Raw genomic sequence first — 18,071 nt, forward strand, 5'->3', positions numbered from 1 at the left:
ATACTGATTTATTTATTATTTATATATTCATTTGTTTTTTTTTTGGTGTATGTGTGTAAGTGTGTGTGCGTGTGGGGGGTGTTGTATGTGCTATGATGCTCATATGGTGGGGGTCAGAGGACAACTTCAGAAGTTGGACCAGTCCTTCCACATTATTTTAAGGCAGTCTTTAATTTCAAAAACTATTTTATGTGTATGGTTGTTGCCTGAGTGTATATCTGTGCACTATATTCATGCCTGGTGTCCACAGAGGGCCTCCATCTTCTGCAACTGGCTCTTCTGTAACTGTCCTTAACAGTTACAAGATACCCTGTGGGAGCTGGGAATAAAACCCAGGTCCTCTGGAAGAGCAGCCAGTGCTTATACCTGCTGAGCATCTGTCCCGCCCTTGAGGCAGCATCTTTCTTGTCATCTCTGGATGGCTGGTCCAGGAAATTGTTTGGTTTCTGCCTCCCACCTCAAAGCAGGAGTCCTGAAATTAGAGATGTGTGTCACCATCTATTTTTTATTTTAAGTTACATTTTTGTTTTGTACGTGTATGTGGGTGCTCCTGGGCAACACTGTACTTGTAGGAGACAAGATCAGGCCAGGAAACAGGGAGCCTGAGGATTCCTACCCTAGTGATGTCCCAAGGTCTCTGAGTCTGGTTGGTAGGTAAGCTGCCATGGGGATCCTGGGACCATTTCTCGAACTCAATGGCCTGACAGAGCACCTCAGAAGCCCCACCCCCCAAGCCCACTCAGCAAGATTGTGTGTGTCCAGGGTTTGTAATTAAAGGAAAATCCTACTTTTCTTTGCTTTCTCCCTCCCAAGACAGGGTTTCTCTGTGTAGCCCTGGCTGTCCTAGAACTCACTCTGTAGATGAGGCTGGCCTCCAGAGATCTACCTGCCTCTGTGTCCTGAGTGCTGGGATTAAAAGCGTGTATGCCACCACAAGCTGCCATGCATTCCCCCCTTTTTTGCCTTTAAATTACATGATAAATCATTCTAAGCCAAGAATGTTTAGTGACCTTTCACCAAATGGAAAGTAAGATGTTCAAAGTCCACAGATTTTATCTAAATCAATTTTTTGGTATGAAAAACAAACATAAATACTTTCCTGGGAAGAAGGGCGCCAGGGGGGCCATCAGAAAGGCTCTCAGGGCCTTTGCACTGGTCACTGGGTGATCTCTGGCAGAGGTGAGCAGCACTGATCTTCCAGGCTCCTGAGTAGTATGTGGAGTGCTTTAGGCTTGTGTGGCTCAGCGTCTTGTACTGCGTGCCAAGGGCAGATTCATGCTGGTGGGTGGTGTACAACCCTGTCTGGCTCAGGCACCTGCTGTTCGGGCAAAATTGAAGAGCAATTAAAAGACTTTAAGAGTTGGCAATAGTGTTAATTCCTTGGCTGTTTTATGCAAGCAGGAGGATTAATTATCACTGGTTCTCTGGTTATCTCTGAATGCATGTTTTGGATTAGATACTCTTTTGCTGGATGACTTCGATTTTTCCCAACTGTGAAGGCCACCTTAAGGGATTCATTTGTGCCTGCCAAAGGCTTGTTGTTTGCCACAGAGTGTTATCTGGGGCTGACACCTGAGCCCTGTACAAGGACACTAACTGTCCTAACTTCACAATACAAATCGGAAAGGATTCAGAATCTAAGAGCAGATGAGGTGGTCACAGAATTTCTTCTGTTTTTTTTTTTTCTCTCCCAATTTCTCAAATGACTATTTAAAAGTCTTGTTCTTCTAATCACATTTCCTTGATGTTTCTTTGTCTTAATGCCTTTGTAGGAAAGAAAGAGATTGAATTCTTTGTAGTCGGAGTATCTTTTAATGAAGCTCAGAGTAGGCCCCCCACCCCTATTCTCCAGACCTCTGCAGTGCTCAAACCCTATCCTGGGATCTTCTGGCTTCTTCCTTCTCTCCCTTAAGTCATAATTAGAAGGCTTTTCACTGATACTCGGGTGACCATGGAAATTCAGGATATCCCATCTTACTGTCCCATGGGTGTAGGGAATGAAGGTATGCAATCTGTGTTTGTGGAATAAATGAATGCTTGGGCCGGGCTGTGGTGACACACACCTTTAATCCCAGTAGAGGCAGAGACAGAGGCAGGCAGATCTGAGTTCGAGACCAGCCTGGTCTACTGAGTGAGTTCTAGGACAGCCAGGGCTATACAGAGAAACCCTGTCCTGAAAAAAACAAACAAATAAACAAACAAACAAAAAACCCAAACAAAACCAAAGGAATAAGGTCTTGGTTTGGATCTTGGGCCAGCTGAGCCATCTAACCTATCAGTTGAGCATACTCAACGCTTACCAATTTGGAGTTAGCAGTCCTTCCAGGCTCCAGCTTTCTCAGTGGGTCTTCCGTTAGTAGATCTGAGGAATGGTCCATTAATCTGTGAGAGTCTCCAAGCTTCAGCTCACTTACCTGAGTGGCTTAACCCTAACAAGAAGTTTGGTCTGAGCAAGTTGGCTATGATGGGCAGCTTCAGAGTCTCCTCCTCAGGGCAGCACTCTGGGGTGGTGACACTTTCGTTGTTTTTGGTCTTTTTTTTTTTTTTTTTTTGGTCAGGATTGAGGTGACCATTAGGACTCTGCTGTTCCTTTCCTCCACCTGGCTCCAGGTAGAAGGGCGGAGTACGTGTTGAAGCATCTGTTTCTTTTATGTCTTTCTCTCTTGACAGTGCTGGGACTTGAGCCCAGGGCTGTGTATAAACCGGATAAGTGCCCCCCCCTCACTGCCCCCAGCTGTTCATGTCTACACGGACAGTCCTTGCAGTTGGAATGTGTCTGTAGTTTCTTTGTGTCTGAGGATCACAGGATTCCCTCTGGGAATTCAGTTTTGTTTTCCTGAAACTCTTGTCACTTCTCAGGAACATTAGTTCATTCTCATACTCTCTATATTCCTATTGTCTGTCTGTCTGTCTTCCTATTTCTGCCATGCTGGAAAGCACTTTACCTCCCAGCCCTTTCCTCGACCCTCTTTCCTTTCTCCTGTCGCATCCTCTGTCTCGCAGGTCTCTCTTCCTTTTTACCCTTGTAGCCCAACTTTCTCTCCAGTTACAGGAATTGTGCCACCTCCTTTTGACCAGAACTAAATTCTGTGCCTACCTCCCAACCAATTAGCCAATGCCCATACCAAGCCTCATTTGGTTTAAGTGAACTCAGTTCTTGGGTCTAGCATGACATACAGAGACTCTAGCAAGCTATGACCGAAAAGTGCCTGCCAGGCTCAGGTCATATGAGTTTTTTATAGGATTGCCATGGCCAAGTAGCACAAGTTAGATGTCTCCCATGGCACACCTGTTTTGAGAGTGTCAGGTAAGAATCTGTTCGATGCTTCCCTCTGGCTTTATCTTTGATTTGCCAGCCGACAGGACCATCCCCAGACCTCATCTTTCCACAGCCACATGGGGCTCTGTAACCAAATATCCCACTCCCGTAAGGATGCAAGTCACCATGGATGAGGGGCACACTCTATTTCAATAGGACCTTGACTTGACTGGTTACCTCTGCAGTGACCAAGGAACTTTGCATTTTGAGGTGCTGAGGGCAGGAATAGCAACGCATGGATTTGGGGACTCTGTTTGACGGTTAGCATGGGCAACAGTATCTGCTTCATAAGACAAAATGGCGGGGTTAAGCCTTCTGTGACATGCTCTCCTGTTATATTTTCATTTATCATTTAATTCCGTCTAAAAAGAACTTATGTTAAACATCAGAGAGTAATAATAACAAAGCAGCAATTGGAAAAGGGTAAGAGCTAAGAGCTTCAGGGAACATAAAAAGAAAAACAAATCATTATCACGTTACCCATTTATACATCTACCTACTTTCCCACTGGTCTAGCAATGGAAAACCACAGCACAGATAACAGGCAGCTCTTAACCTCTGGGTCATCTCTCCAGCTCCATTCCACATTTATTTTGGAGACAGGTCTCACTGTGTGTCCTTGGTTGGCCTGGAACTTGCCATGTACACTAACTCATAAAGATCTACCAGCCTCTGCCTCCACAGTGCTGGGATTCAAGGCATGTTCGACCATGTCTGGTTCACATTGTTTTAATTCCATCTCTGATTGATGGACATCTGAGTTGTTTCCATATTTTGGCTCCTGCTATAGCTTATTTTTTAAAGGTGATTTTTTCTTGTTTATCTCTATTTTGGGGTGGAGACTCCTAGGATAAAGGCATTGCCTATGGGCTTATGGAGGTTTGTAAAGGTCAGGGGTTCAGTATATAGACTCCCATGCTCTGAACTTTACTTCTTCCAGAAACTGCTTGCCTGCCCTTTTCTTTATTTCTTCCTCTCTTTCTCTCTCTCTCTTTCTTTCTTTCTTTCTTTCTCTCTTTCTTCCTTTCTTTTTTTTTGTTTTTGTTTTTTGAGGCAGGATTTCTCTGTGGCTTTGGAGGCTGTCCTGGAACTAGCTCTTGTAGACCAGGCTGGTCTCGAACTCACCGAGATCCACCTGCCTCTGCCTCCCGAGTGCTGGGATTAAAGGTGTGCGCCACCAACGCATGGCTTTGTCTGCCCCTTTCTTAAAGGACTTGCTGCCAGTCATTGCTTGGGTCTAACAGTCCTTGCAGCAAGGCCTTCCTCCTGTCTCAGTGATAGCTGCACACCTTGGGATGAGTCAGTCCTGTGGTGGCTCACTGGGACTAAATGTCTCTTGCGGGTTGCCTTTCCTGCTTGCAAACTTGCCTTTTGCTTCTCATGGCTTCCTAGTTGGTCCAGAGCTTCATAAGCTTCATCTGTCCAACTAGGATCCAGAGGTTCTGATACAAGCCTGTCCAAGTGGCTAGCCCTCTCTGGTTCTTCATTCCCCTCATTTGGATATAGGATTTATGAGAACACGAAGGTGCCTTGTAGGCTTGGAAACACCAGTGGTAAAATGAGTGGCAAAAGGAAGACAAGATGAGGTTGACTTTAGAAGCCTCAGTTGTTGAGTGTTCCACAGTGGCCAGCAACAACAAATTGCTGCCCACGATGGTTCAGTGATGGATGGAACCATCACTTGGGGTTCTGCCAACTCCCCAAGCCACCCTGGCTCAGTCCTAAGTTTTATACTATCACTGGGACCCCCGTTACTATAACAGCCCACAGCTGCTCGAGAATTCCCTCTATGAATTATGTCAAGTGTGTCCCATGAGATTTTGCCCCAGTTCCTGAGTCCTGGTGTTAGCATGTGTTTTGGCTTGCTTTCCATGTCAATATGGTTTAGTTTCACCCACAATTGACCCCACACATCTGCAGAGCCCCAGTCTGCTGACATGATTAAGTGATAACTTTTTAAGCCACACGGTTTTCTACCATGGAGTCTAGATAGACCCAGATGACATAGGGAAAATCCCTTCTAGCTGCACAGTGCCTTTGGGAGAGCTGCTGAATTGTTGTTACCCACATCACTTACGGCTTCTCTATTCTCTGCGTGTGACTTCACTGGAGTCAGAGCATCACCTCACAAAAGGAAAGATTGTTTTTAGCTCCATTCTAGACGAAATACCGAAGCACGCCTAATGAGTTAGAAACAAAACTCCATAAAGTTTTCCTGTCACCCTGAGGCTTGATTCACCTGTTTATTCAGGCTTTTCCTGAAACTGGGTTACTGACGTATGATGTGAGGCAGGAGGGCCTCATGGAAGGCCATGGGGGGTCTTCTGGGCTAGTTTTAGGACAATGGCCATTTAGCTCAGACAAGTGGGTGGGGAGGACTGTTTCCATCCTGGGGCTTTGTGTAGCTTTGTGAGCAAAGGACCTGGGAACACCTTCCTCTCCCAAACTACCCTGTCGGCACAGGACCAAACCCATGGCTCCATTGCACCCCATTTCCTGAGTCCACCCCTCTGTGTCAGCCTTGCCCTAGTTTGCTTCTGAGGAGAACCAAGCAGAAATTCTCCTCAATTGCCTTCTCCTCCATGTCATCATCATTACCCTTCAGAAAGACTGTGTGGGGCCAGTGCCAAGAATTCGGGGCAACAGGATTTATAGGACCCGTGTCTCATGACTCCAAGTGGAAGGAATTTTAGGCCTCATGCTCACAAGCTCGTGTCATAAAAGGTCAACTAGTATTGAAAACAGGGTGGGGGACCCTGCCAATAAACAGGAGGAAGTGAGATTTGGGGCTGCTTTTCTGACCTGATTAAACAGAGAGCTCTACCTTGCAAATTCCTATACCTCTATAGGGCTCGGCCATGGTCCTAAGGTACAGCTCTTCCCCTGCCATGCTCTTACCTTAATGGCCTGTTCTGGACAAGAGCCAACATTAAACATTATTCCTCTGTGAAACAGGGCCCTGGGGCTCTGAGGTCCTTAACTAGGCATGAAGGAGGCTGGAAGATGGGGAGGATGCTGGGGTGGGCAACACCTATCAGTCCTTCCCATGCTGCTCCAGGCAAGGGAAGATTATGCAGGACAACTTTATGTCATCTCTGGATGCTGCGATGCGAGAGTCATGGGACCACTAGTTTTTAGATGAGGGCGTGTGCTCTCGGGGGCTGATGCTAGTCCTTCATCAGAGGCATGTAACAGAAGTGCTGATGAGTCCAAAGGAAAATAACCAAAACTTGCTGCAGGGAGGTAGAAGGAAGAAAAGCATGACAGGAGCCCAGAAATAGGAGTTGTGAAAGGTGCCTGCCACACGCTTGGATCAGGGGTTCCTAGAAACTAGCACAGAAGGGACAGAGTGTGTGGTTGGACGAGGGAGGAGGCTTGCTCAGGAAGTGGTGAAGCCAGGGTTGGCAGCCTGGTTTGTTTCATACCGGAGCTCACTCATTATTTATTCATCATCTGGGATGTGTGCTGTGGTTCTGAATGGAAGCTCAGGCCCCGGTCTGAGACAAGACACTGAGTGTGTCCCTACAGTGAAGAAAGTAGCTACTGCTTCCCAAATCTGGGTGAGACCCCCTGCTAAGCAGCAGTGTGTGTGTGTGGAGGCACCCATTGTTTCCCAGATCTCTTTCAGGGAGAGGAATGGGAGGCTCAGCATTGGGAGTGCTGGGGTTACTAATGCCATCAGAAACATTAGGAACCCATAAAGAGGGGTGACAGCAGCTGGTGGTCTGCTGAGCTGTAGAGTCAGTGGGCTCACTCTGTGCTGTCACCAAAGCAGCATGACAAGGGAGTTTCTGGAAGGCCATCATTGGGGCTATCTGGAAAGAGAGAGAGAGAGAGATTGAGAGAGAGAGAGAGAGAGAGAGAGAGAGAGAGAGAGAGAGAGAGAGAGAGAACGAGAACCTAGACTTGAGAGTTTCTTGGACAGTTCAACCCAGAAACCAGCCCTTCCTCTTCCCGAAACTAGAGATTTGCAAAAGTTGCTGAAATGCATTAAACTTTCAATTTTGTCATCCATAAAATGGTAACAGAACTGATGCCACCCCTGCCCCCCAGCCCCCAGGCCACAAAGATTTTGTGAGTCTCCAGTGAAACTGGTACAGTATGTGTCTCACACACCTGCCTCATAGACAGGATGCTGGCAGCATGGCTGTAGAGCCTGTTGCCTGGACACAGTTGCATCACTTCATCCTGCTTCCTTTCTCTGGTACACATGTCTGGAGGGACCTCAAGGTTTCTATGAATGATGTTCTGAATTGCCTTTCCTATCCACTGAGTTCTAACCTATGGGAGGATTTAAAAACCAGGTCCCTGGACCCTCCAGGCGTTTCTGGAGGCTGAGAAGGAGCTCTGCAGTGGTCAGAAGGGCTAAAAGCCCCCGAGGCAGTTCTGCTTTGTAGTTCTGCTGCCTTAGGCTGTACTCAGAAACCCTGATTTTTGCAGTCTTTTGTAGGATTTTCGTCTATTCATGTCCATCTCTTTCTGGTTCTGTAAAATAGAAGGGATCCCAACAAGGCTCTCACCTTCGGTATTTGAAAAGGTAGGTGCAGAGAGCCATCATTCACAACTAACACGTCATCCCAGGCAGCTTTCTTTAAAGCCAGCCCCACAGGTCCCAGCTGACCCAGGCTCAGTAGAGATGCCCTCTGATGGCAAGAGGACGAAGATTACTTCAGGAGACCAGGAGACAGTCTTGGAAAGGCAGGACACAGAAGAACTTACCAGAAGGAAGCAAGGAGGACAGAAAGGGAAGTAGTTGTCTGCTATTTAATTACCACATGTACCATCATCAACAGCTTTTTTTAATTTTAAAATTATTTTTTAAGGATTTTATTTATTTATTTATTTATTTATTTATTTATTTATTTATTTATTATGTATACAGTCTTCTGCCTGCATGCAGGCAGAGGGCACCAGATTTCATTCAAGGCAGTTGTGAGCCACCATGTGGTTGCTGGGGATTGAACTCAGGACCTCTGGAAGAACAGTCAGTGCTCTTAACTGCTGAGCCATCTCTCCAGCCCTTAAAATTATTTTTTTAAAAAGAAAATATTTAAAAACATTACAAATAAAAGTGTAATTCTGCTCTGCTCCTTCAAAAGTTAACTCTCCTGTAGTAAGCTTTTCAGTCGGTCACCAGCTCACAAGACATGGAAACTTATAATTAATTATGAAAGCTTGGCCTTTAGCTTAGGCTTGTCTCAACTAGCTCTTTTAACGTAAATGAACCCATTTATATTAATCCATGTTCTGCCATCTCTTCCATCTTGTACCACCTGTTTCCTCTTTGTGTCTGCTGGCAACTCCACCTTTCTCCTTCCCAGAGTTCTCTCTTCCCCAGAAGTCCCACCTATACCTCCTGCCTAGCTATTGGCCAGTCAGCTTTTTATTATGCCACTCACAGCAATACGTCTTCACACAGTGTACAAATATCCCACGAAATTCCCCAGAAACTGGTATAATGATCAAAATCAGAAAACGGGTGCTGCTACAAATCTATTAGTTATACTATAGATTATAGAATTAAATGCAGATTTAATTTCAAATAAAAAAATCAGATCTTCCAGTTTCTGGCTATTACAAATAATGCTGCTATGAACATCATTGAACAGATATCCTTTTTGTATGAATGTGCTTCTTTTGGGTATATGCCTAAGAGTGGAATTGATGGATCTTGTGGTACACTGATTCCCATTTTCTTGAGGAGTTGCCATACTGATTTCCAAAGTGGCTGTACAAGTTGGCACTCCCACCAGCAGTGGAGAAGTGTTCCCTTTTCTCCACATCCTCTCCAACATGATCTGTCATTGGTGTTTTTGATTTTGGCCATTCTGACAATAAGATGGTATCTCAGAGTTGTTTTAATTTGCATTTCCCTGATGGCTAAGGATGTTGAACACTTTCTTATGTGTCTTTCAGCCATTTTAGATTTCGGGCTACCTTAAATGCCGTCCCCTGATTATGAGATTGATGACTGACTTATATGCCATCCTATAGCCTTCATCCAGCAGCTGGTGGAAGTATAAGCAGACACCCACAACTAATCACCAAAGTGAACTGGAACCCAGATGCAGAGAAGGACGAGTGAAGAGCACAGGGGTCCAGACCAGGCTGGTGAAACCCACAGAAACAGCTGACCTGAACATCGGGGATCTCTTGCTCCCCAGACTGATAGCTGGACTACCAGCATGAGACTGATCCAGACTCCAGGAACATGGGTTTCTGTGAGGAAACCTCGGAAATCTATGGGACCTCCTGTAGAAGTTCAGTACTTATCCCTAGCATAGGTGTGGACTTTGGGAGCCCATTCCATATAGAGCCAAGACACACAGGGGTGGGCCTAGCCCTATCCCAAAGGATACAATAGACTCTGATGACACCCTATGGAAGGCCTTACCATCCAGGGGGAGCAGAAAGGATAGGTGATAGAGAGGGTTTTAGTTGGGGGGGGGCAATAGGGGAGGACAGGTGGGAGAAGGGAACTGGGATTGTCATGTAAAACAATCCTGTTTCTAATTCAAATAAAAAAAGTTGGAAAAAAATCAGATCTTCCCAATTGTCCCATGAATGACCCCTTTCAGTGCCAGGATAAGTCCAGGGTCCCACAGTACAAGTCAGCTGCAATCTTTTCTTCAACCAGGACTAGTTTTTCTACTTTACACTTGATGTCCTTGGGTGCTATAAGAGGGCCTTGGATCTGCTGGGACTAGAGTTATGGACAGTTATGTGGTTGAACCTGGGTCCCCTGGAAAAGCAGCCTGTGCTCTTAACTGCTGAGCCATCACATCAGTCCTGACAGATACCTTTGATGGATGTTTCAGCATCTACAAGTCTGGGTTTGTCTTGTGACTCTTTATGATTAAATTCAGGTATTTATTCTAAGCAAGAAAATCACAAGAAATTTGAGTCCTTCTAAACTACTACATTTTTTTTTTTATGTAACGAAATATTTAAGGGCAAATGCTCTATGCATGAGAGAGGCTTCATTTGTGTTTTAAGGGTCTAAAAAAATGTAAGATTGGGTGGCTTCAACAATTTGGACTCTTGTGAGAGTCAACTGGTCAAATAATGGCATTTGGTAATATGGTGGGAGGATGGCCAGAGAGAGAGAATTCATGGAGATACCAGAAGTTGGAGAGACCAGGAGTAAAGCAAGGCTTAGTCTTTTATACCAACCTCTTTGAACAACCAGGCAAACTCCACAAGCTTGGCATTAGTTTTGTGGTGGCTTGAATGAAAGTGGCTCCCATAGGGAGTGGTACTATTAGGAGATGTGGCCGTGTTGAAGTAGGTGCAGCTTTGTTGGAGGAAGTGTGTCACTGAGGGTGGGTTTTGATGTTTCAGATGCTCAAGCCAGGCCCCTGTCCTGCTCTTTTCTTGCTGCCTGCTGATTCAGATGTAGAGCTCTCACCTCCTCTCCAGCCGCCACATCTGCCTGCATGCCACCATGCTTCCTGCCATGATGACAATGGACTAAACATCTGAACTGTAAGCCAATTGAAATGAATGTTTTTCTTTATAAGAGTTGCCATGGTCATGGTATCTCTGCATAGCAAAAGAACTTTGACTATGAAAAGTTTCTTCAGGGAGGAGCATCCTCAATCATTTAACAATGTTCCAGGCCATCCTTCTTAAAGTTTCTTCCACCTCTCAGTTGCTACAGTGGAAACCATACATTTAGCACACAAACCTGTGAGGGACAAACCCCATCTAACCCACATCATTTTCTTAAGACACTACAGGAAGCTGTATACGACTAGAAATTTACATTTTTTAGAAAATCACTTTAGAAAAACATACACCCTTTTTGAAATTAGCAGAGAATTTTTATTGGGCTAGGAGAATGAAGCTACCCCTGTCTCGTGCATTCTGTGACCTGCTATGCTTTCCTGCACTGTTTCTCAGACTTTTGTTTTCAAATGCTCCATGTCACCCTCAGTGATCTTGTCCAAGCACCATAGGTAGGAGGATCTTCTGGACTTCTAGGATAGCTCACTCCTTTGGGAAAGATTTATATAATTGTTCATGACAATAGATCTAAAAAGTAATAAAAATCTGGCTACTATTGTTTTCCTTGGGAAGAAATCTGGATATAACAAAAAAATGTGGTTGAGTAGACAAAGACACACATGCTTTGGCATGTGTGAGATTTTCCAGCAAGGAAAACATTAAACAAACTGCAGAAAGCAAAGCTGCTAGAACAGAAGCAGCTCATAGAACTAGCTCATGGATTAAAGGGGTGGGAGAGAAACACTTCAACACAGTAGATGTAGAGAGGAGGCTGAGAGGGATTGTGGGGGGAACAAGGGCTGGGATGCTTTGGCCTGTACTGTGAAAGGTGGTGGATTCAGGATGAACTGTGCCAGGTGGCAAAGGCCAAAGTGTGCTTGTCTTACCCAAACAACATGTGCCTTGCTAGGGCTGTTGTGGAATAAACTAAGGGTGTTAGCATAAGAACATATTCAGAGTCTAAGATAGACTTGTTTGTCCATTTGGTGCTGGCCACGAGGTAGAGAAGAAGGAAGACAGAAAACAAGAGGCCTTTATTTTTAGATCTCAGTGCCGATGATCTTATTCTTTAACAAAACCATATTTACTCAACTCATATGAAAGAAACAGAGGAGAAAAGGGGGCCTGGAGAGATGGCCCAAAGGTTAACTGTATTTGCCACTTTTGCAGTGGACCAAGTTTCAGTTCCTACTACCTGCATGACACATCACAGCAGTCTGTAACTCCAGGGGATCAATGCCATCTTCTGGCCTCCTCAGGCACCAGGCACACACCTGGGGTGCATACAGGCAAAACACTCATGGGTGTCTGTCTCAACTTACTGAGACTCATCCCACTGCACCCCCATGCCATTTGGAATGTGTGATGCTGTGTACTCCATTTATTTACTGCTATGATTTGGAGAGGGGGTGACCCCAACTTCCTGTGTTGGAAGTTTGGTTCCCAGCTAGTGGAGTTATTTGGGGAAGTTCCTGGAGCTTGAGGAAGTGGAGACTAGCTTGAGGAAGTTTGTCACTGGAGCCATGTCTTTGGGTGCTGTATCTTATGGTCCACCATCATGATATACTAGTCACTGCCAAGCGATCATGGAGTAACCCTGAAGCCATGAGCCAAAAACATAATTTCCCTTCTCTGAGTTGTTCTTTTGGATGTTTGTAGAGCTGTGCAAGTATGACTAAATTTACCTGCCAAGGCCAATCTCAGTCCCGGCACATACCTACTTCTCCTTAGACCAAAGGTTCCTCCCTGTCTCCTGACCTCTTGTCCAGCGCTGTCCCGCGCTAACCGTCTCGCCAGCAAAAACGACTCGGGGACACAATCAGAATCCTTCTGCAGTAAAGCTTTAATGCGTCTTGAGAGAGAGAGCATCAGCTTACAGAGCGGAGACTCCGAACTCCCAAAAACCCCTCCTTATATAGGCTGGCAACCGCCGCCTCGGACTGTCACTCTCTGACTGGCTGAAGCTCATCGGACCATATGACGTCAGCTGATCGGACCATATGACATCACGGGAGGGGCGAAGACTAAGGGCTGGAAAGTTACAAAGTTACCTAGTGCGCATGTGCACCAGCTTGTAACGGCTCCTAACACAGCGCCCTTTCTGCATTCCTGGTTTGTTCCTCACACATGACTCCTTCCTCAGTTTCAGCTTGGCTAGTGTCTTCCCTCTGTGGGTGTCCTCTCAGGCTTGCTATATATTTCTTATAACATAAACTTTCACATTGATCCCCAACTAGTTCTCCTAGGGCAACCATTGAAAAGTGCCACTACCTGGGTCACTTAAAACAGAAATGGATATAGTTCTGAGGCTAGACATCCAACTTCAAGGTCCTAGTGGGCCTGTGTTCTCCCCCCAGGCATTGTGGGTGGTAGGTGTATCAGTCTGTTGTCTACTTCAGATTCACGTGCCTGCTGCCCATGGGTATCCCTTTCTGCACTGTCATATGCCGTTCTATTCTCTGCACTGTTGATCAAATTTCCCTCAAATGTGATACTAGGTATTGGATTAATACTGTATTAATTCAATGGCTAATCCCATTTATAAAAATCAGCTTCCGATTAAGGAGACATTGTGAGGGTTTGGGTGGACAAGAATTTGGGAGAGGGTCACATTCCAACCCAGAACATCATTTCAAATGTATCCTATCACTTTCCTTTTAGACATTCCATTGTAAGTAAGCCACAGACACCTTTGACTCAGTATGTGGACCAATGAGCTTAATATTGTACTGTTCCTTTAAGTAGAACCTGCTGTCTCTGAGGAGAGGACTGTGAGCACTTTCCTTCTACTTGCTCAGGTGGGAAATCTTGGCTTCATCTTCTTTTTCTACCAACAACCAGTCTTCTGGCCTCTTGACTCGTGAACCAGTCATGTTCCCACCCAGCCTCTCTGTTCAAGCCATACTTCATTGTCTAAATGGATCCTTTTGACTCAGGGGCCTGGAGGGTCAGGAAGATAATGCCAATAGTTCAAGTGGGAGGTTGGCCCAGTAGGAGTGGGTGATGACTCTGAGGGGCTGGGGAGCTGGTCTCATCTCTAAACACTGACGTTCACTTTTATCATTTCTTCCAACACTGTGTAGGGACTCACCATCTTCATGCAGTATCAGGACTCGAACTCTGCCTCTGTCCTGGAATAAATCAATAGTATCCTTGGTATACTATCTCTGATAGCCCTGCCACATCCACAACAGTGAGAGCATCCTAAAATACACCTTGGAATCTGTCATTTGCTCAAAGGACATTTCACTGTCTAAAGTGGCAGCTGGCCTCCAAGATAGTGGCCCCTACATTAGATCATGTGTAAGAGTGGTTAGGAGGAAAATTCTGGAACTGTGCACATTTGCATATTAAAGTGGAAGGAACATAAGTTGTATTAGCATGTATGTATGTATGTATGTATGTATGTATGTATGTATGTATGTATTTAGTGTGTGTGTGTGTGTGTGTGTGTGTGTGTGTGTGTGTGTGTGTGTGCACGTAAATGCATGTGTGGAGGCCAGAGGTTGACAGTGGTGTCTTCCTTCATTGCTCTCCATCTTAGTTTTTGAGGCATGGTCTCTCTTGGACCTGGAGCTTGCCATTTCAGTTGTACTGGCTGTCTACTCCCACCTCACCACCACTTGCTTGGATTACATATGTGGTTAGGTATTCACATAGAAAAGAGGTCCTCACAGCAAGCATCTTCCCTATGGAGCCATGTCTTCAGTTCCACACATTTATTATATGAAGTGATACCCCAACAGTACCTATGAGTATCCATGTGCCCTGTGGTTCCAGAGAGATTGAAGATGAGCTGAAGCTCCACCATGCAGAGAGGGCAGCAGTGGGATTCCTTCTGTGCAAGCAAAACGTTTTGTATCCAGTTTTAACTAAACTTGAAATTTGAGTGAGAGGCTTAAAACTGTTGTAAAGATTAAGACACAAATAAAGAGACTAAAGAGATACTTTGGCCTGGCTACACCCTTCATCAGCTGCTTTATGAGGTCAGAGGAATGGCAGTTCTTGGAGTACTAGCAAGAAGTTGGCTAAACAATATTATAGAGAAGATTCATATTAGAGAGAAGATTTTTTTTGAGACAGGATCTTGCTATACAACCAGGCTGCATTTGAATTGATGATCTTCCAGCCTTAGGCTCCCAAGTTCTGTGATGACACCATGCAAGTTGGAGTAGACACTTTAAAAATTAAAACTTAAATATGATTACTGTAAACTGTAGTTTGAAGATGTGCTTCTGAATGGTTTCTTCTAGTTCCATTCATTTGCCTGCAAATTTCAAGATTCCATTGTTTTTTTTTTCCCGCTGAGTAGTACTCCATTGTGTAAATGTACCACATTTTCTCCATCCATTCTTCAGTTGAGGGGCATCTAGGCTGCTTCCAGTTTCTGGCTGTTACAAATAGTGCTGCTATGAACATCGTTGAACAGATGTCCTTTTTGTATGAATGTGCTTCTTTTGGGTTTATGCCTAAGAATGGAATTGCTGGATCTTGTGGTAGACTGATTCCCATTTTCTTGAGGAGTCGCCATACTGATTTCCAAAGTGGCTGTACAAGTTGGCACTCCCACCAGCAGTGGAGAAGTGTTCCTCTTTCTCCGCATCCTCTCCAGCATAAACTGTCATTGGTGTTCTTGATTTTGGCCATTCTGACAGGAGTAAGATGGTTATCTCAGAGTTGTTTTTATTTGCATTTCCCTGATGGCTAAGGATGTTGAACACTTTCTTATGTGTCTTTCAGCCATTTTAGATTCCTCTATTGAGAATTGTCTATTTAATTCTGTAACCCGCTTTTTAATTGGATTGTTTGGTGCTTTGGAGACTAGCTTCTTGAGTTCTTTATATATTTTGGAGATCAGCCCTCTGTCAGATGTGGGGTTGGTGAATATCTTTTCCCAGTCTGTGGGCTGCCATTTTGTCTTGCTGACTATGTCCTTTGTCTTACAGAAGCTTCTTAGTTTCAAGAGGTCCCATTTATTAATTGTTGATCTCAGTGTCTGTGCTACTGGTGTAATGTTCAGAAAGCAGTCTCCTGTACCAATTATTTCAAGGGTATTTCCCACTTTGTCTTCTAATAGGTTCAGTGTAGCTGGATTTATGTTGAGGTCTTTTATCCATTTTGACTTAAGTTTTGTGCAAGGCTGTAGGCTTGGGTCTAACTGCAGTCTTCTACATGTCTGCAACCAGTTATGCCAGCACCATTTGTTGAAGATGTTCTCTTTGTTCCATCGTATAAATTTGGATTGTTTATCAAAAATCAGGTGTTCATAGGTGTGTGGGTTAATATCAGGGTTTTCAATTCTATTCCATTGGTCTACCTGTCTATCTTTGTGTCAATACCAATCTATTTTTAGGACTATAAGGTCTGTAATAGAACTTGAAGTCAGGAAGGGTGATGCCTCTAGTTCCTTCATTGTACAGGGTTGTTTTGGCTATCCTGGGTCTTTTGTTTCTCCATATAAAGTTGAGAATTGTTCTTTCAATGTCTGTGAAGAATTGTGTTGGGATTTTGATGGGGATTGCATTGAATCTGTAGATTGCTTTTGGCAAGATTGCCATTTTTACTATGTTGATCCTACCTATCCAAGAGCATGGGAGATCTTTCCATTTTCTGGTATCTTCTTTAATTCTTTCTTTAGAGACTCAAAATTCTTATGGTACAGGTCTTTCACCTTTTTGGTTAGTGTTACTCCAAGGTATTTTATGTTGTTTTTGGCAATTGCAAAGGGTGATGTTTCTCTGATTTCTTTCTCCACCAATGTGTCATCTGTATATAGTAGGGCTACAGATTTTTTTGAGTTAATCTTGTATCCTGCCACTTTGTTGAAGGTGTTTATCAGCTGTAGGAGTTCCCTGGTAGAGTTTTTCGGGTCACTAAAGTAGACTATCATATCATCTGCAAATAGTGAGAGTTTGACTTTTTTCTTTTTCGATTTGTATTCCCTTGATCTCCTTTTGTTGTCTTATTGCTCTAGCTGGAACTTCAAGGACAGTATTAAAGAGGTATGGTGAGAGTGGACAGCCTTGTCTTGTCCCCAATTTTAGAGGAATTGGATGGAGTTTCTCTCCATTTAATTTGATGTTGGCTGACGGCTTGCTGTATATTGCTTTTATTATGTTGAGGTATGTTCCTGTTATCCCTGATTTCTCCAAGACATTTATCATGAAGGGGTGTTTGATTGTGTCAAAGGCTTTTTCTGCATCTAGTGAGATGATCATGAGCAAGGTAACCCAATTGCAAAACGACAAACATGGTATGTACTCACTCATATGCGGATTTTAGACATAGAGTAAAGGATTACCAGCCTACAATCCATACTGCCAAAGAAGCTAATAAACAAGGAGGACCCTAAGAGAGATATACATGGTCCCCTGGAGAAGGGGAAAGGGTCAAGATCTCCTGTGCAAATTGGGAGCACGGGAAGAGTGGGTAGGGAGCTAGGAGAATGAGAAGGGAGGAAGTGGAGGGATGCAGAGGACTTGTGGGAACAGAAAGGTTGAGTCAGGGGAAGAATAGATGATAACAAGAATGGAGATATCATAATAGAGGGAGAAATTTTTGGTTTACAGAGAAATCAGGCACTAGGGAAATGTCTGGAGATCTACAAAGATGATACCAGCTAACAATCTAAGCAACAGAGGAGAGGCTTCCCTAAATGACTTTCCCAGATAATGAGATTGATGACTAACTTATATGCCATCCTATAGCCTTCATCCAGCAGCTGGTGGAAGTAGAAGCAGACACCCACAACTAATCACCAAAGTGAACTGGAACCCAGATGCAGAGAAGGACGAGTGAAGAGCACAGAGATCCAGACCAGGTGGTGAAACCCACAGAAACAGCTGACCTGAACATCGGGGAACTCTTGCTCCCCAGACTGATAGCTGGACTACCAGCATGGGACTGATCCAGACTCCAGGAACATGGGTTTCTGTGAGGAAACCTCGGAAATCTATGGGACCTCCTGTAGAAGTTCAGTACTTATCCCTAGCATAGGTGTGGACTTTGGGAGCCCATTCCATATAGAGGAATACTCCCTGAGCCAAGACACACAGGGGTGGGCCTAGGCCCTATCCCAAAGGACAATAGACTCTGATGACACCCTATGGAAGGCCTCACTATCCAGAGGGAGCAGAAAGGATATGTGACAGGTAGGGTTTTAGTTGCAGGGTGGTGGTGGTGGTTGGGGAGGACAGGTGGGAGAAGGGAACTGGGATTGTCATGTAAAACAATCCTGTTTCTAATT

This window comes from Cricetulus griseus (genome assembly GCF_003668045.3).
Source record: "Cricetulus griseus strain 17A/GY chromosome 1 unlocalized genomic scaffold, alternate assembly CriGri-PICRH-1.0 chr1_1, whole genome shotgun sequence".
Lineage (NCBI taxonomy): Eukaryota > Metazoa > Chordata > Mammalia > Rodentia > Cricetidae > Cricetulus > Cricetulus griseus.